Source organism: Vidua macroura, chromosome 6 (genome assembly GCF_024509145.1).
Source record: "Vidua macroura isolate BioBank_ID:100142 chromosome 6, ASM2450914v1, whole genome shotgun sequence".
Taxonomy (NCBI): domain Eukaryota; kingdom Metazoa; phylum Chordata; class Aves; order Passeriformes; family Viduidae; genus Vidua; species Vidua macroura.
Genome location: NC_071576.1, coordinates 17,440,573 through 17,449,048, shown reverse-complemented (window position 1 = coordinate 17,449,048; position 8,476 = coordinate 17,440,573).

Here is an 8,476-nt window from a genome sequence, read left to right as displayed (position 1 = left end):
CTCTGGCTCCAGTCTTGTAGCATATATTGTTTGACAGAGTTCCTGGCCTCCGCAGCACAGACAGTGTAGCACTGGGAATGAAGCAAGGTGGGCAAGTTCCTCCATTTTCCCAAGGGGAAAAAAAAAAATCTTAATTTTAGTAGTTTTTATCAAAGGGCTCCTTCTCTTGAAAGTGCTTTCTAGCCTGAACAAGTTCAAAGATACTGTTCAAAGACACTGCTGTGTCACTATCAATTACCTGTGTAGTTCCACTAGGACAGAAGTGCCTGAGGTGCCAAAAGTGGATGTTTGTTATGATGTCCCATTATCTCATTACACTGATTTAATAAAACAGTAACTTGAACTAAGCAGGGTGCTATATCAGTAACTGGTCTTGATACATCCTTCTTTTAAACAAGAATGTTTAAGAACACTGATTGCAGTGTGATGAGAAACGTTACTCTCAATTTAGTATCACATGACACTGAATTTTACATTCAGATATCTGGGAACAATTCTCTTGCTACCCAGAATCCAGATTTGGCCCCATTAAACTCAAGAGTCAATTTACCAGAATACAAGGAAAGTATTTCAGGATTGCTGATTGCTTTCTCTCTCTTTGCTTTGTTGTTTCTCTCCCTTGCATTCTTGCCCTGCAAAGAGCTTTGATCCAGCTGCAGAAAGACAAGTGGTTACCTTGGAAAGCGCGTACATTTGGGAGGGTTTTGTCCATCCAATGTCAATCCACTGCTGCAGGAGCTGCTGCTGACACTGAGCTACTGCAGCCTCTGATCACTGGGCTTGAAAAACTCAACCTCGCACTCCAATGGAGAGATAATTTGTGTCATTTAAACAAGCTCATCCTTCACTGCTTACACTGCAGGGACTGAGATAAGAGTTTCCATGGTGCAGAGCAGCTCTGCGCATGCCTCAGTGAAATCAGAAACACCCCCTCTTTTCCCTGTGGGGTAAGTCCCACTCTGCAGCTGTACCTGCTGATCCATTAGAATATTGCCTCAGATCTTCAGAGATTACTTTTAAGGTGCATATCTTTTTCCTTTTTTTTTTCCTGCAGAACAGAAGGCTGTGGGTTTAATATGGAACTTAGGAAAAGTATATTGTAATTAGTACAGTGAATTATGCTGATGGGGAAAGTGACAATGATGTGGAAAAAAATTAACAGAAAATGTTTATATAAATGGAAAACTTTCCTGTTAGCCAACATGACATGTTCCCAAGACTGGAGGGGAACCAAAGGAAAATATGAGCTTCCTTGTCCAGCATGACCTCTCTTTCCATAAGCTCTTAGCACCAGTTTCTGCACTATTTCCTCAGGGACAAACAGAAGAAAACTGACCCAAAATGCCACTGAATCAATGCAACCCATTTTTGATATTACAGAAAAATGCAATTAAAACCAAAACCCCACAGTTTGACCAAATGAGCATGAGCGAATATTTTTTGTTCACTGTAGCAAACAAATGGAATATTTCACAAAATCAACTACCATTTGATTCAGGAAACGCTTCTGTTGCTTTGATTCTGCCCAGGATTACTTGGACAGCTCTCTGTAAAGACATGAATGTTGCAGACCATGGCATTTCCATAGGTTTATGGAGACAGACCATGGAGATAAAAAGGAAATCCCCTAGTAAGAAACCTTAGAGGACAAGGTTGCTGTGCTCCTTAAGTATCAGTCTGTTTAAGAAAGGAACTTAAGGAACAGAATGGTGCATTAGGCTGACTGTGCCTCAGAGAGCCTGGCTGTAGATGGTCATGCTTTTTTCTAGACCTCTTCTGTGTAATATTAGTGCACCAAGTGGTAAATCAGAGTCTTGCCTGCATTACACCCATGACATCATCACTGCTTGTGAATCTGCTCCTTGGGGAGATTTTATTTTTTTTTTTTCAGAATTTCCAGCAAAGAAATAGCTTCAAGACATTAAAGTCCATCGGTGTGCAGGGGAGAAATCATTACACATGAGGACATTTTGCTGTGAATCATGCTCTTTGTGTGGGAGTGATAAGTAAAGATTAAAGAAAGGTTTGAGGCATTTTTCTTTACAGTATTGCACCTGGCGAATTGCCAGAGAGAAATAAACCATGAGATCTAGGAGACAGAATGAAAGCTTCTCAAAGGCAAAAATGAAAAGTTACATTCTGCTCCATTAAAAAAATGAAGTTAGGGCCTGACTAAAGGATAAATTTCTCTTGTAGATTTTGTGGCTTTGTACTTCTATTACCACATTTCATCGTCGGCATAAACATAGAAAATACAACCTTTGATGCCAGGCCTAAAAAAGATTTAAAGTTTTTGAGCAATGCTTTTCCAGTAATCTATATTACAGTATCTGCAGATTTTAAACAGTGTCCATTAGACATACAGTCCCACAAAATGTTCTTTTTTTCAGACAGACTAATACTTCAGCTGCCTCACAAAATCTTCTCTTCTAGGATTTCTAGTGGAAAGATTTCCTTTTTTATCACAATGATGTCACAGATTAGTGAGGGCGGCTACTTCCTCCCACCCCCATTATCCAAGATTTTGTTGTATGTATTTAGTTTCATTTTTCATCCTCCGCTTTCAAAATTAACTCAGCTGTGGATGAAGACATATCCTATTAGCTCTATCCCTTTGGGGAATGCCTACAACAGCTGCAGCTGCCATTTAATTTCTCCTTAATACCCTTGTGTCCTAGAATACAAATAAAACAAATGTTAGTATCTTGTCCCCTACACACCCTACATCACATTTTTTTTAAACATACTGTACAGATACACAAAATGTCCCTGATAAGACATTGTTACTCACTTGCAATGAAGCCATTAGAATAACAGTTTGTGCCTCTATAATGCATCCTGGAATAATGCAATTCCACACTGAATACTGATAAATGATATAAGATCTCATAAGCCTTCTTAACTCTGAACAGTGAAATATGAAAATACTGCAGAAACCATGGCAGCTGACAGGTAGAGTCATTAGAAAAATGTATGCAAATCCAGCAGCAAATGACACTGCAGAAAGTAAAGGAGTTTACAGCTAATGACTTGTACTGATGCCCAGTCCCATATTCTGAAAAGAAAATGTCTGACGTTTACATTGATGACAAGTAAAACACTAATACATTTAGACTTGGATATCTTTTGTCCTGCACTGAACTCAAACTTGGGAGATAGACTTAAAAACCTAATAATAGCAGTCTCAGATCTTGCTTATACTTACATTTTGACACGCCAGTTTATGTATTTAAAATTCAGCTAAGGATAACAATACAGCATATCACCAGCACTGAATTCCCATCTGCAAGATACCTTTACTAAAACAAGGCTGTGTCTTGTTCCTGTGCAGTGAAGTAGCAATATAAAATTTGGAGCCTTTGGCTGATATTGTCTTAGATTTGCTACTTCCCTCTCCTCCCTAGCAGTGGTACACTACACCAGAAAAGGAGCTGATGGTAACCAGTAAATTAGCAGGGAATGTAAGGGCACATTCAGTGAAGTGGTTTAGACACATGCCTGCAAGAACTGAGTTCAGTGAGCTACATTTCCTCTGCTATAAATGGGGAAAAAGACTGGGAGTGAAGACTGGGATTCACAACCAAGCACTCTTGAAGGAAAGGATGATGGGGAAGAACAGCCAAGTCCAGCTGAGAGGACGGATCTGGAACCACGTCCTGCCTAAGAATGCACAAAAGCCATCATGCACAGTACCAAATACCATCCATCCCTTAGCATGACTGTGGCAAGGGTTGCATGTCTATATCACCTTCAGCCCAAGTGCAATGAATGTTAAGGAATTTATTTTTGTAATACTGAAATAAAGGAAAGCTATCATTCTCAAACTACAGCTAAGGACACCCTGACAAGGAAAAGTGCTGTTCTAAAGTATGTCCTAAAGTGAACATATTTAGCCTCTGGCAAAATCAGGAGTGGGGGCACTTTAAAAGTTCCAGCAAATATATAGTTCCAACTGCAAAGCTTGGAACAGTGACTTAAAAAGGAGAGAAGCAGACGTCTATCAATAATCTTTCTACTAAAAGTGAGCTGTATTTGTATTACATGGAACTTCCAGATCAAAAAATCTAGCCTCTTTCAACTAGTTGAAACTATGGTATTAATTATAATACCCTTTCTCCAATTGTATCTGTACTTTCCTTGAACCTGATTTTAAAAGTGTACAAGAGAGTTTTAGTAGAAAACTACTATAAATCAATATTATGATTAATATAAAGCCCCTTCAAAGCTGCAAAGTAAGATTCCAGTAACATTTCTTTCATTCAAGTAACTTGTACCTTGCAAACTGGCAAAATTGGCAGCATCAGCAGCAATCTCAAACATAGGTACCTCCCCACACTCACCAAATCTGTACAAATTACCTAATAAGGACAGTTCATGTTTTCAGCCATTCCCTAGACTGCCTCTACATGCCCAGTGACCCTGCTAGTTTTGGTCAGATTTCTATGGCTGCATCCATAGCACAGCTGGGAGGTGATGCTGGTGAGGATACAAGATCTTCTAGCCACGAGATCTTCTAGCCATGGAGCCAGAATCACATTCTACCTTCAAGAAAGCACCTCAAATCCCAGATTCAGGAACTGGGTGATTATTTATGCAAAGTGAAACACGTCAGTCAGAGGCTTACCTGAACAGAGAGGAGGAAACCCAGAAAACATGGGTTTGATCTGGCTGAAAAGGATAGAACTGAATCTGAGTTTCCAGTATCTTGGCAGAAAATACTAACCACACAGTCACTGCCTTAAAGGCTTCTGTCTCCAAGATTGCAACGATAATTCATCACCTTTTTCAGTCAAGTATATCCACTAAGTGTATTTTAGAGAAGTTTCAGTGGAACATTCCATGCAGAAATCCAACTGTGATTTCAATGTGGAACAATTCCATTTCCAAATGTTGTAGTCCTATTTTTTGGGTGCATTTTCATGGATTTATTTGGTGATTGAGAAGTAAATAATCACTTGGTAATTCATAATGTAATAAACTTTCATATGAACTACAAAGCTTTCTTAAAGAGGAATTTTGAAAGAGGAATAAATAGGCAGATAAACCAGAACTGTTATATCTTTATCTTATAGAATATACCAGACACCTGAAAATGTAGACCAGAGGAAGAAAATTATCTTTTTCAGCAACTGCTTTGAAGGATACTCTTTATAATCTGCTAACAAAGGAGCTGTTTGTTCCTTGGGGTTGCCGAATTCTTGGATATGTCATCATTTCCACTCTCGGTTGTGCTGATAGTATCCATCCATAATCAGCAAAGTGATTCCCAAAGAGAACAGAAGGCAGAGAGCTTGCAATGAGAAACATGCAGAAAACACAGATAAAAACAAGAAATGGATGGGCAATGTGTGTGGTGAAATATGCTTGGGTCTCAAGCAATGATGTATCATGTACTTGAGAAATGACATATGGCACTTGCCTACAACCCTGGCTGGCTAAACGCCCAGTGCAATGTGGATTATACATAATTGCTTCACACCACTGAAAAGCCCCTTCTGCACATTATAAACATATTCATATTAACTTCTTACTAATGAGACAGGAGATAGTGATGAGAAAAAAGAATTTCAGAGACGAGTACCATGGGTTGCAGTGCAACTGGTGCAATATTTGATGCAATACATTCCATTGTCTGTCTACCTAGCATATCTTGAGACATGTACAAATAACAGTTTCTAGTTTCATGCTCTCCATATAAATATGTACTATCAAATAAACAAAAAACCTTTCTATACATTGTTCAGGAGCAAGTGATTGTTAAAATATTTCTTATTGGATACAAGACAAGATCCCATAGCACCAGGCCCACAGAACAGCATTCCTCAAATTTTCCTTAGTGTGAAAAGAAGAAAACAGCTCAGTAGCTATCTTATCAATTTAAACCAGAACTGCTGTAGGGAAAAAAAAAAAAAAAAAAAAAAAAAAAAAAAGGAAAAACCCTATATCTCTCTACTTCTTACTGATTTTTATTTCATTTTCCAAAGTAAATCTATTCAGAGCTACTTACTCTGCAGAGGGCTGCAGCCATCTGCCAGCCTTGAGCTCCAGTCAGAGGACTCCTGTCCATATCTCTTAAGCTAATTATGGGCCAAGCACACTCAAACTCCATTTTATGTTACATGCATTTGTCCAGGACATGTTCATCGTGTGTTAAGTTTCAAAGGTTTCCTTCAATGGCTTTGGGGGACATTGTGGTGCTCCAGCAGCAGGAGGATACAAGCTCTCAGCTCTGCTTGTTTACTGAAAAACACTTCCATCATCTCCTCCCAATACCACCACTTCCTTACCTATAATTATGCTATTCAGTTCTTACTATAAAGTGCTAGAATTAGAGAAACAGCTCATTTGAAATGTGCAGACTGTTTCCCTGTAAAACATTTGGCTCTGCCCTTGCAGGAATAAAGCTGTTTTATGCTCCAAATAAGGAGTAGATTTCAATGCCACATGGCTGTTCATTATCACTGCATGAAACTAGCTGTAATAAAATGCACATGCCCCATGAGTTAACTCCTAAATGGATTGGGTTGAAATTCCCTGACACTTCCATTTCTACAGCTCAACATGTGTTTGTGAGACACGCAGCAAGGTGGCAGGAGGCATGGACAGATGTCTGCCACTGGTCTAAAGGAACCAATGGCAGGAATTTTCATCCAAATATCTTCAATTGCTTTCATGAACTGTGTCTTCTGACTTTCATGATATATTCACTTGCAGCCTTTTCTGCTTGTCTGCTGTTCCTGCTATACATCTAGGTGTTGTCAGGGTCCATAAATCTGTCTGAGTACAACCAACTGTTACCCATATGAATTCCAAAAACCAACATCACTAGATTTAGATTCATCAGAAAAACAATCTGATCCTATTTCCAGAACAGTCTACCTAATTTCTGTCATGGATGTCAAGGGGAACAAATCACCTGGAGAAGCCAATAATAGTTTTGTAAATATGCATGCATTTGAAGCCACTTTTTTTAAAGGAAGTCTCAGTTCCTTACTGCCATCTTATTGTGACTTTAAAAAAACCCAAAGAGATGATTAACAATTTTTTTACATCTTTGACATACAGGGTAGCTATGATTGAATTCTTACTGCTTGATAGGGAAGCCATTAATTTTTTAATCCCATTCTGCAGACAAAGAAACTGAGTTGCAAAGCCTCAACTTTCTCATGTGTATTTAACTTTTTAAATTCCTCAAGATTTTCTCATTACATTCTTGAGACTTTAGTCCTTTGTTAAATTTTACAACATCAACATCTTCAGAAATATGTTGAGGTTTTAAAATTAGTTCTTGCACAGAAATAATCTCACAAATGCTCCAGTGCATCTGCATCTGATTAATTCATTTCCCAAATGTCCATGAGCAGCAGGCACTGAACAAGAGATGTTAAATAAAACTTTCCATTGATGGACCAAATTTAGTTGATGTAATAAAATACTTTACAAATATGGACAAGTGAAATGTTCCTCTTTTTAGTGATGGAGAAACTGAGGCGCAAAGAGATTTTAAAAAGTCAGACAAACAAACAGCAAAATGTGGATGAAAGCCCAGATTTCCTGATTTTCATCCCATTAGTCATTCAATGCACTTAGTCAGAACAGCCAGACAGAATTCTGATCTGGCTCTTAAAAGTTAATATATATGCAGAAGCATTGAAATTTTCAGGCTTTTTTAATAAATTTGAATGAAAATGTAGCATAAGAAATCTACCTTTTATAGTGATACACCTAATACTGCTCTCTGTTACAGATCATATCTGAGAATTTCTATCAGTATTATGTCAAATGAACAAACAGTGAGAAGGCCATTTTAAGCAGTGTACACCATGCTGTGAGGCTTTTAAGCCATGATTTACCTCTTTATTCTTCATGGTCCCGCATTAATAATCTCAGTATTGAGAAATGTTGGCAAATGCTTAATCAGCTGCATGTACAACACTGCAGATGCAATGGGCACATGTGTGCTTACACAGACACAAAGCTGAGACCCATGCCAATTTCCAGATGAAGAACTCTCACACTGATGATCTCACACTCATACAGAAGCTGCATGTGCCCTGGATGCTTTCAGGTATCTGAGATCAATAAATACATTAACCAGGTCTCTACAATGACATTTGATTTTTTTTTCCGCTGAACGGTGAAAAAAACAGATGGGTCAGGCAAGTGAGTGACTGCTGATGGTTCTAGCTTCACTTGTCATTGAAAGACCCAACTCTCTGAATTTTGTGCAGAACTGTGAGAAATGGGGATGGCTGCTTCTGTGTGGGAAGGACTTACTGGTCCCAGTTTGTATCAGACCAGCAGATGTTTGACTGCTTTCTTTATACTAATTCTGTGAACCTCAGCCATTGGAGAAACAGAACATAATAGACAGGACAACACTGAGAGTTTTTAATCATGGACACTCCAAATGTTCAGCTTTCAAGAGGATTAATGATAATCACAAAGGCCACTTGCTGTATCTTGCACAAAGGCA